Source organism: Prionailurus bengalensis, chromosome E4, assembly GCF_016509475.1.
Source record: "Prionailurus bengalensis isolate Pbe53 chromosome E4, Fcat_Pben_1.1_paternal_pri, whole genome shotgun sequence".
Classification (NCBI taxonomy): domain Eukaryota; kingdom Metazoa; phylum Chordata; class Mammalia; order Carnivora; family Felidae; genus Prionailurus; species Prionailurus bengalensis.
The window spans coordinates 25,287,509-25,300,783 of NC_057360.1; the positions used below are offsets into that span (position 1 = coordinate 25,287,509).

Below are 13,275 nucleotides of genomic sequence, written 5' to 3' on the forward strand. Positions count from 1 at the left end.
CTGTCACCCTTGCCCGGAGCGAGAGTGCAGGAATATGCCCATTCTTCCCACTTAGTGGGCGCCAAGCTGCAAATGTCCTTTTTTTGTGTTCTTTTTTTCTCCCCAGTCCTAACTCCTCATACCCCCTGAAACCTGTTTCCTGGTCCCAAGAGATGCCATTTCTTCACTCAGATCCCTTGTTGGGCGGAGGGGGGGGGGGGTTGATATCAGGACTGTGGCACTGCCTCTTTTCGCTCCATTCATGTCTTTTCTGCTGCTGTTTTAGTGGGTCATCTGCACAGCAGTCTGGCTGCCCACAGCATCTGTTTTGTTTCGTCCAAGTGCAGGTCCCGGTGTTGCTGGTGACTAACACTGGTGACACATTCCAGTGCAGGATTCACAATCACAATGAGTCGGAGGCAGATGAAGGTACATTGGATGTCGCCAGTTTTTTCTGTTGTTATCTTTCCCCCCAGCTTTGTTGAGGTGGAATTAACAAATAAAATTGTGATATGTTTAAAGTGTCCAATGTGGTGATCTGGTAGATACATGGATTCCCACCATTGAGGTAACTAACATCCATCGGCAGGTTACTGATTTCTTTCTTTTATTAATTAAATTTGTTTTATTATTATATACATTGCTGGAATAACATCATACTTAAAATTTTGCTCACATTCTGGATTGTTTGCTTGAACATATTCTTAAAACTAGACTTGCTGGGACAAGGTTTTTTGTTTTTGTTTTAACTGAGATATAATTGCCACGTACCATTATATTAGTTTCAGGTGTACAACACAATGATTTGGTTTGTGTATGTATTGCAAAGTGATTGCCACAATAAATGTAGTTAATATCCATCATCATACATAGCTACTGGGTTTTTGCTTTGTTTTGTTTTTTTGTGTGTGTGTGTTTTTGTTTTTTTTTTTTTTTTTTGGCAGGTCACCAATTGCTAAGCAGTGAATTGAGGGCATAGTTGCCACTTATAGGAGGTGATGAGTCCCTGGCATCAGCTAAATGGGTGCTTCTCAGGGCTGTCTCGGTAGTGACTTTTGGGAGGTGTGGAGGAGAGTGGTTTTTCTGTTTCTGTGTTAGAGCCACTCAATGACAATCCATTGTTTCACACACATCCTGAAAATCTGGCTTTCAGGTCCTTCTAAGTCCTGATCTTGGGATGCTTTCAAAGTAATGAAATAAGAAGGAAAACCTGCTGCATCCTGCAGTGTGGGTTGTTTTTTGGATTATTTGTTCCTACAGATTTGGAAAACTTCAGGGTTTTCTTGGAAGATGGAGGAGGTGCTGGAAAGTAGGGGAATGAGATAGCTGTAATCCTGAGATCATATAAGTGTTTGGGAAAAGCTCAGAGCTGTAAACATGCAATGTGATATTATGCTATCGATGGCTGTTATTTTGGGAGTGATAGCCCCATGAGCACTGAATCAATCCCGTAAACTAGTTTTTGTTAACCATTTGCTCTCTTCTCAGTCCTTAGAGTAGGTTTCCTAGAGAAGGTCCATGGGCCTGGGGTGAACAGGGCTATTAGAGTATGTAGACAGCCCTGTAGTCCACCGTGTCCAGGCGTCACTAAGCCACCCCTGGGGACTGGCTCCATTAGTCACTTAAAAAAAAAATTCACCCAGTGCCTAATACACAAAGAATCGGAAAACTTTCTCATAATATGTGTCTGGTTGGATTAAGTCTGATACTGAAGCCAAGGTCTTTCTTTCACGGGTCAGTTAACTCTGACCTGAAGATCATGGTTCCTTAGCTATGATAGCCATTTCACAAATGCCAGGTACTCCTAGGGGAGTGAGTGAGAGTGTGGATGGATGGCTGAGCAAATCCCATCATAGTTCCATTAACAAAAGCCTCCAAACGTGGATCTCAGTGATGAAGATCTATTCACGCTGAAATGTTGTATAGAGTAGGGAAAGCCCTGGTGGTCCTGGGTTCAAGTCTCCCTAGGGCCATTAATGGAATTACCATGGGCCCTTCACTCAGGGCTACTGAACAACTTTGCTTCTGTAGTCTGTAAAATGGGCACAATAATCAGCACCCAGCTTACTTCCAAAGGTTTTTGTGAGATCCACTAGAAGGAATAATGGTAGCTCCCAGCTACCAAGATGTGCCAGACACCTTTGCTAGGTAATTTCCCTACATGATGCTATTTAATCCTCTCGACTTCCCAGAGCATATTGAGGCTAGGAGGTTAAGAACTGATCAAATTCAGCCAGAGAAGTGAAAGCAATTTGTAGGTTGTGATTGTGCCACATAAATGTAAGCTTTGTTTTGTGTGATGGCTTCATGGCTTAGACTTTTTGTGCTGCCCATCCTATCCCAGACTGTTTTGTGCTTTTTTATTTCCTCTTGGTCCAAAAATCTACACCTCCAGAGATGCTAGAAGTGCTCCTTTGCTCCCCATCTGCGCCTCAGGGATTAGGATGTTTTTCACTGGCCAGGAAGCTTCAGCCTTCTCATCGGGTCCTTTGTTAGTGTGCTGTGTATGGAATTTCCAACAGGCTTCTGAATTTTTCAACAAAAGGTCCTAGAAGGAAGAGGGCCTCTTCCGACCAGGCCTTGTCTCTCAAGGAAAAGTGTTAGAATCTGCTCGGCATCTTTGTGCATCAGAGTGCACTCACACAGCCCTGGGGCCTCCTCCTGCCCCCAGCGCGGACGCGGACGTTAATGTGCGCCCAGCACAGGCTCAAAAGCAAGTTGCCTCCTTTCCCTGAGGGCTCTGTGAAGGTAGGAGCAGATCCCAGTGGGAGAGCTGTCCCTGGAGGAGGCCGGGGCTCCACTCCACTGATTTCTACCACTGTTGCTGCACCAGAGCCCAACCCTGGTCTGATGGCTATGAGGAGTTTCCTTTTCGCGTGACTCTAAGTGACTGGCCAGAATGGAGCTGGTGAAAGCCTTTGGCTGAAGTCATTGAAAATGGAGGATTAGAAACAGCTCGTTTTATATTCAGAGGAGGGGAGAGGGCCGGAGCTGCCTTCTGCCCACAGCTGTAGACCCTGATGGCAAATGGTAAAGCTTTTGTTACTGCCTAAGGAGGGGAAGAGATTGATAGCTAGCGCCCTGGCACCACAAGATAGGAGGAGGGAGCCACATTTCAGTTGTGGCAGTCCCTCGTGCTTACATCACAGCCCCAGGGCTTTGAAAACTAGGTCCTGCTGCTGCTCTCTCTCTGGCCTGCTGCCCCTTCCTCTGCAGCCTCCATCCCCACACCCATTTGGTGTTGGGCCTCTGCTCTCTGTGACTGACACCGTCAGTGTGACTTCATGTTTTCATGATACTGAATAATGTACAATCCATGTTTGCTTATATATCCCACTGAATTCTTACAGTAAAACAGGAGGTTGGCATTGCCTTAGTAATTCTGATTTCATAGATAAGAAAGCAAGGTCTTCAGCCAAGATGACCCAGCAATGAATGGGCAGAGTTGGAACGTGAACCCTTGTCACCAGATCCTGGAGCCTGTACCATTTCTGTGACTCTGTACGTGGTCTCACTCACTTGTCTGCTGGCTGGTTCAGCAAATGTTTATTGAGCATCTTCTTGGTGCCAGGCACTGTACGTGGTGTTGGAGATATAGAGATGGAAAATACAGCTTTCACTTACATAATGTGCACAGGTAATGTACTCTGCCTGGTACATTGTTTGGCACACAGGAAATGCCTCAATGTTAGTTGAATAAATGGATGAATGAATGAATGAATGAATGAATACACTTTCCTGCCCTTGATGAACCTAAGAGTCTGATTAGTAGAAGAGAGTTGCAGGCACCAGATCAGGCCATGTTCTGATACACAGAAGCATGTCTGGGAGCACATGGTAGGGCACTTATGGAATCTGGGTGTGCAGGGGAGGCTGCTTGGAGGAAGTGGTCCTGAAGTGCAATTTGAAGGATGAGAAGGCATGAATGAGGCCCAGAGATGTGGAGACTGTGGTATGCGCTCAAGATTGTGAACCACATGGAGTCATTGGAGCATGAAAAAACAAACCAGGGGAGTGGTGGGTGGCCCTCGAGGCAGGTGGGACCCAGCTCTTGGGGAGCTCATGTGTTAGGATGTTTAACTTTATCCATAGGCCAGGGGACTTATAGGTTGTGAGGAGAAGTGAATGTAGTCATATTTGTGATTTAAACTGGTTACTATGGCTGCAAAATGGAGCTGAAGTTAAGGGGGGTAGGTTGATCACAGACACCAAAGACAACGAGGACAAGAACTAGGGATGAACAAGTGGGACATGTAGCAGGGCAGTACTAGTAAGGATGGAGAGGAGGGGACAGATGTGAAAATGATGAGGGAGATTTGATCAGTATGATCTGGTAATTGGTTGACTATAGGAGATGAGAGAAAAGGGAGTAGTGTCTAGTTACTTCCTTATTTCTGGCTTGAGTTACTCAGTGGTTGGTGGTGTCAGAAACTGAGACCAGGAATTCCAGAGGAAGATTTGTATGTGTATGTAAGGTGATGGGGGTGGGGTGGGGGATAAAATGGGTCAGGAGAAGAAGGGGCTATGATATGGTTAATTATTAGACATATTTTTATTTGTTGTGCCTGTGGGATACCTGACGGGTATGTCCAGCAACCCATGGGCTGTAAAGAATCTATATGATTGGAAGAGCGACCGGAATTAGAGGAAAATATTCAGAAGTGGTCAGTATACCCAATGTAGTTGGGACAACAGGCAAGGATGAGATTGCCCAAGGAGCATTTAAAGAGAGGAGAGCAGGAAACCAAGGTTAGAGGGCAGGAGAATGTCAGCATTATGGAGTGGGCAGAGGAGGAGCCAGCAAAGGAGACCAAGGAGGTCGAGGGGGTGGAGGTGCCAAAACTAAATCGCCACCATGGCAAATGCACCCAGAGGTCCATGAGGACAAGGACCATGGACCACTGAACCTCACAATATGGAAGTTGCTCTTTCAAGGGAGCGGTAGGGATGGAAACCAAACTGCAAAGGATGGAGGAAGGGATAGGAAGTGGGGAAACAGGAAATTCTTTCAGGGAGCTTTGCTGACAAAAGGAGGAACCTCCCACCCCAGGGGAGAATATTTTTGTAATGAAAGAGTATTTTTATTTGTAAGTATAGAATAACATGGGAGAAGGAAAGAATAAAGGTACAGGGTTGATAAAGCAGGGCAGATGGGAAGGAGGGGCTCAGGGCCACAGGAGGAAGGATTTACCTTGAGTAGACACATCCATGAATGTTGGGAAGGAAGGAAAGTTGTGTGTAAGTGTGGCTAGAATCGCAGGGGATGAGACAGGGAAAGGGCTTGAGATAATTCATATCTGAGGCCTCAATTGGTGAACCAGGAGATCAGGGTAGGGGTGTGTGAAGGATTGTGTGTGTTCCATGAGCCCTCTCTGCCTCCACTGTGGACTCCCACCCTTCAGCTGCCTTCATGGAAGCCAGCTGGCCAATGGGAAGCTAGTTTGTAAAAGCCAAGTTCACTGTTTGAGGCTGAGTTTACAATAGGAACGAAGAAGGGTTGGGGAGGTAAGCACACAGGTCGTCATTTGTATCCTGATCCAAGACTTACTTACCGTCCTGGATTCTGGATGTGGAGATGGGCAGCTCAGCAATGGGAAGAAAGGATATGGCGGGATTCCAGGAGCTCTGGGCTGGAGTTCTGACCATGCTTTACGAAATGTGACCTTGGGCAAAGTCTTTAAAGTTTACTTTCTGTAGGTGATAACAAAGACTCATACCCCCTCGAAACCTCTATGAATTTTGGCAACTGCTCCATAGAAGTCAAATAAAAGGTTTTTCTGAAAATGGATTTATTCGTGGGAAAGAAAACTTACAATACCAGAAATCAATTCCTATTCAAATTGCCTCTTTCTATATTTCAGTTTTCTTGCACTAATAGTTTACACTTCATAGGCTTATTTTACTGAAGCATATATTGTCAGTGGTCACACTATTTAAAACAGTTTTATGCACAATTTTAAATATACACAAGAGAATAGAACAGTGAACACCTGTGTATAACCTCCCAGCTTCAACACCCTGCACTCCCATCCACCCTAAATGATTTTGAAGCAATTCCCAGATAACATATTATTTCAACTCTAAATATTTCAGAATGTATCTCTATATAATAAGTTGCTTAAGAAAAAAAAACCCTCAATATCACATTAATATCAATATCTAATCAGTGCTTAAGTTTCTTGTAATATTTTATGGTTTTAAATTTGAATCAGGGTCCAAAATAAACTCCATGTATTGCATTTGGTTGATAGATAGATAGATATGTGTGTGTGTGTGTGTGTGTGTGCGCGCGCGTGTGTGTGGACACACGCACACACACACACACACACATCTAACACTGGTGACCATTGTTGGAGGAACAGTCCTATAATTCCTAAAATCCCTATAACATCTCATTTTGTGTCATTTGCCCCGTGTTGGTGTACCATTTAATTTTAGGAGGCCTAAGGAACAATCGCATAGACTCCAAAGTTTCTGAAGTTTAATTTTTTTTTTCAACATTTATTTATTTTTGGGACAGAGAGAGACAGAGCATGAACGGGGGAGGGGCAGAGAGAGAGGGAGACACAGAATCGGAAACAGGCTCCAGGCTCTGAGCCATCAGCCCAGAGCCTGACGCGGGGCTCGAACTCACGGACCGCGAGATCGTGACCTGGCTGAAGTCGGACGCTTAACCGACTGCGCCACCCAGGCGCCCCTGAAGTTTAATTTTAAAATTCCTTCTAGATACACTTAAAAGGAGAAGCATAACAATAGTGAATAAAGAAAAGAGGACAGAAAAGGCTGCAGTGAGTGGTAAAGAGACACCTGAGAGCTCAAAAGGAACAAAAGAGAATGAAAAAGGTACCAGAGACACGTGTAACCCCCTATCCACCAAGACGCTTGAAAAGCCTCACAAACATGTTTCATACATTTTTGTGTCACCTCGGTTAGCAGGTAGTACACACGAATCTTTTAATAACAACGTTGTATTCATTTAGGGCATTTTCCCGAACAGTTTATCAAATAGTGGGCAGATGTCATCCAAGTAATCCCCTATGTGAAGTAGGGAAGTAGTAGGAATCCTAATTCCCATTTTACAGATGACGAAACAGACGAGACGGCTAATGATCGTGGCTCACATTACACACTCATTTGCCGTTTGCCGTTTGCCAAGCATTGCTCGAGCCACTCGGTTAATCCATGTAACAATCCTCTAATAAGCCTACAGCTTTGGTACTGTTATCTTCATTCTACCTGTGATGAAAACGACTCAGGAGGAGTAACTTGCCCATAGTCACAGATCTGGAAAATTACAGAGTAGGGATTGAAACTCAGGCCTGTCCAACCCACTTTTCTTTTTTCCAGGTCAGTATACTCCCCACTAAATCAGCGATTTTTTAAAAAAGACGTATATACTTACTTGCTGGCAAAATTCTATTTTTATTTATTTTTGAGAGAGAGTGTGTGAAGTGGGGAGGGACAGAGAGAGAGGGAGACACAGAATCCAAAGCAGGCTCCAGGTTCCAAGCTGTCAGCACAGAGCCCGACTCGAGGCTCAAACTCAGGAACTGTGAGATCATGACCTGAGCCGAAGTCGGATGCTTAACTGACTGAGCCACCCAGGCACCCCTGGCAAAATTCTATTTAAAGAGAAGTCCAGAGTATCACCAAGTATAATACAGATTTTCCTTGACTTCTGATGGGGTTATGTCCTGATAAACTCATCATAAGTTGAAAATATCCTAAGTCAAAAATGCATTTGATACATCTAACCTACTGAACTTCATAGCTTAGCCTGGGCTACCTTAAACATGCTCCGAACACTTACTTTAGCTACAGTTGGGCAAAATCATCCAACACAAAGCCCATTTTATAATCAAGTGTCGAACATCTCATGTAATGTATTGAGTACTGCACTGAAAGTGAAACACGGGATGGTTGTAAGCATACAGGTTGGTTGTAAGGGTATTAGTTGTTGACTCTTGTGATCTCGCGGCTGCCGCTGCGCGGGATCATGAGCAAACATCCTACCACGTATCACCAGCCTGAGAAAAAGAGCAGAATGCAAAACACGAAGTCTGGTCTCCACTTAATGTGTGTCCCTTTCTCACCACAGCAAAGTCACACGGTCATAAGGGGAACAATCTCAGGTGGACCCATCATAAGTCGGGGACCATCTGTGGTAGGGCATACAGTGGACTAGAATTTGCAAGGCATCTTCCTTCCCACATCCTTTTTATAGGATCCTTTATAGGATCCTTTTCTTTCTTATAGCCACTCTGAAAAATAAACAGGACAGTTCATTTGTGTTTTATGGGAGAATAAATCAAAAATCAAAGCTCTGTTGATTAAATAAACGAACGGGGCATTTGGCAATAAACCTCCTCCTCTACTACCATGGCTTTTAAAAAATATTATATTGCAGACAGTAATTCCCTTTATCTTCATGATGTTAGTGACCACATAGCTAGTTAGGGTAGTGAGTGTCATGGAGCTAGTTAACGCAGAGTTAGGACCAGAGGTCTTTTCTTCTCATTCCAGATCCTGTGCTTGTTCGGGTCTCTGTGCAAACCTCATGGGCTCACACCTTTGACTGCTGACTTCTTTCCGCATCCCCTCTGATATTCCTCGTGAGAAGTTGAGCAGACTTATTACAAATTAAATATCTGGATGCTTGAACTGATGAGCAGGAAATGAGGCTGCTAATACTCAGAGGGATGAAATCGAGACGTATTTTTTTTTTTTAAGTAGAATTTTGGGCCGAGTGGCCTCTTTCTGTCCTTCCCTTCCCTGTGTCCTTCCAGTCTCCATGGAAACCCCAAATCAATGCAGCATATGTTGATTCATGTTTCTGCTGTTACTAGGAAGCTACAGAGTGGAAATTGCTTTTAAAAGATTTGTGGAAGAGCTTTAGCATGCTGACCAGAATTCAAATCTAATATCTGAATGACTGTTTCATTAAAAGCTTTTAATGTGGCACTGTCTTAGGTGGTATGTTGATTAAATAAACACACAGGGGGCATTTTGGCAGTAAACCTCCTCCTCTACTAACATGGCTTTTAAAAATATTATATTGCAGACTGTAATTCCCTTTATCTTCAATTTAATTACATTTTTGTGGCCTGTGTGACAATGCCAGGTGCTCCTTTTGCTCTTGATTAATTCCACCCTGCCCTGACTGCACTGTTGGGAACAATAGTTCGCAAATACCCATGCTGCTGCCCCTGAGCGTCGTTAGCGTTAGGCTGACTGCAGTCTTGACCCTGAGACTGTGGTAGTCCAAAGTGTTTGCGCCATAAGGAATGCTCGGTGATTTTTCAGAATTTTTTTTTTTTATGAGCTCAAAATCAAATCCAGCTGACATTTATTAAACACCTGCTTCAAACGAGGCAATGAGAATTGATAGCAAGGGGAATAAGTCAGAGTCTGTCTTTGTGGAACACGTAGTCATTTGGGAGGATCGGAAAACATAAATCACAAGGATAAACTATAGACCATGTTGGGGGCTGTCAGAGTCACACGGCAATGTGGTGGTGTTGGGATGGAGGGATTCCTTTTCTGATTGAGGGTGTTCTGGAAAAGCTTTGGAAAGGAGAATTTTTATTTTGGAGGCATTGGGTTGAGAGAAGGAACTGGGAGTTAAGAGGGTAGATCCAGGGTGTGGGGAAACATTCTGGAGAGGAGGCAGCAGAGGAATCAGGCACGTGTGTGTGCACAATGGGATACAAGACCGGATAGGCAAATGGGACCAAATTGTCAGGATGTCAGGTAGGACACGTTGCCACAATGAAGCCCATCGAAAATGACTATAGAGACGATTCACTTTATGGTACCTGTTCAGTGGGTCACTCTGGTGGTAGTGTAGTGCGCCATGAGGTTTATGGGGGGTGGGGGGAGGCATCGAAATGGGGGCAGGAAGATCAGCTACTTAGGAGGGAGTGGAAGAGGAATGCACCAAGCTGGGTGCCCAATGACCTCTGAACGGCAGTGTCAATGAATGAGAGGGGATAAAGTTAAGAAATAGTTCAGAAATGTAATGAGAAGTTTTAAAAATCAGTTCAACGGGGCAAGAGAAAAAGAAGCCAGAAATACCTCTACTCACTACCCTGGGGCTAGGACAGAGCACTGTCATGAGCAAGCATAGGGAGCCCAGCAGGAAGGGAGGATTTGGAGGGAAAGGAGGTTGTTTCGGACACAGTTGCATCTGCAGAGGCTGAGGGGGATGGAGTTGTCTGGTTGTCCTCTGGAAAAGAGGCAGGACTGAAGCACGGTTGCCAGAGGTTGGGTTTCCCAGGAGGAACAAACGGAGAGGGAGAAGAGCTGAGAGGGGCAGGGAAGAGTGAGAAACTCAGAGTGAGAGCAGGGCTTGTGATGCCTGTTTTCCTGGGAAAAACCCTGTGTCTGGGCTGAGATGTCCTATGCCGAGTCTGCAGCCAGCAACTCAGGAGCAGTGACCAGAAGAGAATCCAGGGCTCTGTATTCCTGGGCCAGGGCTCTAACCCCGGGGAAACAGTGCACGTAGGTGAGTGCCTTTGTCACTACTACCCCTCCCTGCGTGCCCTTCCCTGTCTCTCTCCTTCAGGAGAGGAGACCATGCCCGAATGTGGACCCCCTCTGCTCTGCTGAGCCCCCCACCCTGCCCCCGCAGGAATGCCTAGTGTACCTGCCTCTATAGGAAGAAAGATTAAGTTAGAGTCCTCCCCTGAGAGGGACCCTGTACTAGGTCTGTGCTTCTCAAACTAGGGTACGGTGTAGTTACACTTTGATGTTTAGGAATGTTTGGGTTAAAAAAAAAAGTTTGGACTAGCTTTCATTTTTCTTTTTTTTTTAAGTTTATTTATTTACTTTGAGAGAGAGAGAGAGAGAGAGAATCCTAAGTAGGATCCGTGCTGTAAGCATAGAACCTGATGAGGGGCTCAAACCCACAAACCGTGAGATTATGACCTGAGCCGAGATCAAGAGTCGGAGGCTTAACTGGTCAAGCCACCCAGGTACCCCTAATTTTTTATTTTTACTCATGTTAGATGCATGTCCTAGCTCTTTATATTCCTGCTGTCCCTTAAATTTTTATTAATGATTCTATCTTTCCTTAAACACTTGGGTTGGCTTATTGACTTCCTAGGACTATATTATTTCTCCAATGGCTAATTGAAGATTATGATGCCAAGTTAATACTAGTCAGCCCCCACGTGAGACTTGGGCCCATCTGCAGTCCTGCCCTAACTCCTCAGTGCCTTTCAATCCTGGTTGCCAGATGGGGCAGCTTGGGACTTGGAGGAGGCCTTTATCTCACAATTTTAGCACCAGAAGAGGAGTCCCATGATGATACTACCTTTGTGTTAAAAGCAAGGGGCATAGCAAGGGTTGGAAACAGGAAGTTTGGTATCAGGCACCAGCTCTGCCACTTTTAAGTGACTTGTCTCTGTTTCTCCATCTGTAAAATGGGGACGATAAAAATGTCAGCCTTGTAAGTTTGTTGTGAGAGTTAAATAAGACAGCAGCGGTGCAACGTTGAGCACAATGTCTGGCACATACTGAGTGCTTGTTTAAAAAAGGCTGTATGCATGGAATCGGGGAGGATCCACCTTGTGCAATAACTTCTCTTGGATTAGGGAAGTGCTTATCAATGGGCCGTATTCACAGTTTATATGTGAACCTGTTTCTTACGGTTGCCATGTATCAAGAAAATGTCTAGAAGCAAAGGATTCTCTTTATGCTTCAATTCTTATTCTTTTTCAAAAATTTATTTGCTTTGCAAGAGAGAGCGAGAGAGAGAGAGAGAGAGAGAGAGCGAGAGAGAGCAGGGAAGGGGCAGAGAGAGAGAAAGAGAGAGAGAGAGAGAGACAGACAGACAGAATCCCAAGCAGGCTCCTTGCTGTCAGCATGGAGTGTGTGTGATGCGGGGCTTGAACCCCCGAAGCCGCAAGATCAGGACCTGAGCCGAAACCAAGAGTCAGACGCTCAACCAACTTAGCCACCCAGGCACCCCCTATGCTTAAATTCTAAACCCCAGGTAGCGTCAGAGTTCAAGACAGGGGCTTTGAGGAATGGAAAACATTTCTCTTGCATCTCACTTTATAACACGAAGTTCCATTTACCTAACAGAGGCACACTGTGGACATTTCCAGAGAGAGACAATGAGTCACTGTGGAGGCAGCATCAGACTTTTTATTTCATCCTGTCGTCAGTGTGTGCTTGAGGCATACTCCTATCACTGCGAGAATATGGGTTCTGCACCAACAGACCTGCCAGGAATTCGGTCCCAGCATGACGTAGTAGGGAAAGCTCTGCTGTAAGAGTTCTAAGAAAACAAGTCTGGTCCTTGAGTTGCCCCTGACGTGTTGTGTCACCTAGAAAAAGGCATGCTACCTTTTCTAGCCTCAATCTTCTCATCTGTAACTTGGGGAGATTAATACTCTGACTATGGAATAGGATTGTTGAGAAACAATACACGAACATGCTTTCCACATTATGAAAGGTTAAACAAATGGAATCTAATATTTTTATTATAAAGCCATCACCTTCTGTAGAGATTTCTGCTGCCTGTAGCAAATGCTGCCTTCTAGGTGTCCGATATGACTTGCGGCAAAGGTTCAGTACGCTTGGAGCTAGTTCCTGAGTGGGAGCAGGAGATCCAGCCTTAGAGACTAGAGTAGAATGTGGAGAAGGTCAGCTTTGTCCCAGGGTAGCAGTTTGCAAACTTTAGCATGCATCAGAATCACCTGGGAGAGTGGGTTCCATCCCCTGGGCTTCTGATTCTGTAGGTCTGGGGGTTGGGCCTGAGAATTTGCATTTCTAACACATTCCCAGGTGATGCTGACAGCTGCTGGTGGAGGGTGGGGGGGGGGGGATACTCAGAGAACTACTGTACTAGGGCAAGCAGGAAGGCAGGAAGAGGGAGTCCTCCTTCTGGAGGAGGACTGAACCAGACAGTGTGAAGGTCCATGTGGGTAAGGTGGTTTGGAAGGACAAAAAATGCAGAAGACAGAAAAATAGGGATAATGTGCAGATTGGGCAGAACAAAGGGAAAAGTCTCACTCCATAACAAATGCAAGTAGGGGGAAGTTGCTAGGTGATGGATGAGGGAGAGAGGTGAATTTCCACTGTAGGAAAAGCCAGCAGAATTGGAAATATACATGTTTTAAGGAGGCAGAAGAGGTGGAAATTTCTCATTAAGAAGTCAGGAGTGATGGTGTGTTTGGTGCTGGGGGGTGGGAGTAGAGACAGACGGGGGAGAAGTGCCTTCGTAGAGTAAGGGGGACAGCTGAGATGTGGCAGAGGGGGTAATTTCAGGGCTGTGTGGTTTGGCTTGGT

General features: G+C 45.1%; 1 protein-coding gene across 2 annotated transcripts in view; it reads left to right on the forward strand.

Annotated features, from left to right (window-relative positions):
* RGS8 (regulator of G protein signaling 8) overlaps nucleotides 1-13,275 on the forward strand; it is a 43,259-nt gene that overhangs the window by 580 nt on the left and 29,404 nt on the right. The gene's annotated exons all lie outside the window — the stretch shown is intronic.